We start from the raw sequence: 1858 nt of genomic DNA, 5'->3' as shown, positions 1-1858 counted from the left end.
GAAGAAGAGAAGAGGAGGAGAAGGAGGAGGAGGAAAAGAAGGAAGAGGAGGAAGAGAAGCAGCAGAAGCAGCAGTGTATTTTAAAATAAGGATTTGACTGGGAGAAGAGAAGAGGGAAGGAGAGGCATGGGGAGGGAAGAGACAGAGAGCAGCTGGGTATGATGGTGCAAGCCTGTTAAGGCAGGAGGATTAGGATTTTTAGGGCCAGCTTCAGCTACATTTGTCACTGCAACATGAGACTGTGTCTCAGGAAGAAGAAAAATAGGGGCTAGAGAAATGGCTCAGTGGTTAAGAGAACTAGCTGCTCTTCCAGAGGACCCAGGTTTGATTCCCAGCACCCACATGGCTGCTCACACCATCTCTGACTCCAGTTCCATGGGGGTCTGATGCCTTTTCTGACCTCCTCAGGCTCCTACATGTTCACAGGGTCTACACACACACACACACACACACACACACACACACACACACACACACACACACACACACACACAGAGAGAGAGAGAGAGAGAGAGAGAGAGAATGTATTAGATAAATCCAAAAACTTGTTTAGTTTTATATTGACAGAAAAACAATCACAAAGCTCCTATACACCCATCTGCCTGTTTACCCCAGCTGTTACGTGTTTTACATTAAGGACGCAGAGACGTGGTTCAGTGGAGAGCACTGGCTGCTGCTCTTCCAGAGGTCCAGGGTTCAGTTCCCAGCACCCACACGGTGGGAGGCACACAGTCTGTAACTCCAGTTTCAGAGGCTCTGATGGCCTCTTCTGGCCTCCACACAGACTGCATACATATGGTGGGGTATGTAATATGGATGTAACAGCTAAAGGCCACATTTCATTCAAATTCCTATAGCCTTTGTCTAGTGCCATTTTAAAATTACACTTTGTAAAACTGTGTGTGGGTATATACAAGTCACTAGTCTGAAGCTCAAAGGCAGTGGAGACGTTTTCTCCTTCCACCACGTGGCTTCTGGGGATGGAACTCAGGTCATCAGAACTGGCAGCAAGTCTGCCTACTGAGCCACCTCTCTGGCCACTTTAGTATCATTGTTTTGGTGCTATTATGTAGAATACACTGTACTCTGCTTCTCAGACTTCCTTGTCTGGAATGACCTTGGTTGATTTAGAGGTTCAGGTCATGTTATTTGTTAGACTGTCCTCGAGTGAGATTGGTGTGACACTCCTGAGGGGTTATACTTTAGAGGAAGAAAACCACAGAGGTAAATCACAGCAATGCGCTGACCCTGATCTCTAGCCAAGGTAATGTGGTCAGATGTCTCCAAAGCTCTTCTTCCCTTCCTTCTTTCCCTCCTTCCTTCTTCCCCACATGCTCTAGAGAGGGGCCACTAAGGTTGGCTTATACTTAAGGACTGGGAACATCAGGCTCCATAATCTAACGCTGGAATGAATACAGTACTCCCTGGAGACTCGCTTACCCTCCTCTCATTCCATCCTTTAGTCAGCCTTTTGTGTCAGCAGCTGTGAGTTCAGTTTACTGAGTCAGAAATACTAGAAAACTCATGTCCACACTGAACACATACGGACCTTTTCCTTCACCATTTACGTCCGAGACACGACAGTTTAGCAATTATCTGCATAGCATTCACTTTGTATCACATATTGTAAATCAACTAGAGCTTTGGGGAAGGAGGGCAGCGTTGGAGAGCAGACTCAGGGCCCTCTAGACCAAGCTTTATCCTCAGCCTCAAGAGATTAGAGTCTATAGGAGGACTTATGGAGGTTATGTGTAAATACTATGCCCTCTGACTAAGAGGTCGGAGCACTTGTAGCTTTGGGTACCTATGAGGGGTTCAGAGCCGAGCTCCAGCCTTGGAGGGATGACTCCATCAGCAC

This window comes from Arvicanthis niloticus, chromosome 23, assembly GCF_011762505.2.
Source record: "Arvicanthis niloticus isolate mArvNil1 chromosome 23, mArvNil1.pat.X, whole genome shotgun sequence".
Classification (NCBI taxonomy): domain Eukaryota; kingdom Metazoa; phylum Chordata; class Mammalia; order Rodentia; family Muridae; genus Arvicanthis; species Arvicanthis niloticus.
This window is presented reverse-complemented; position numbering follows the sequence as displayed.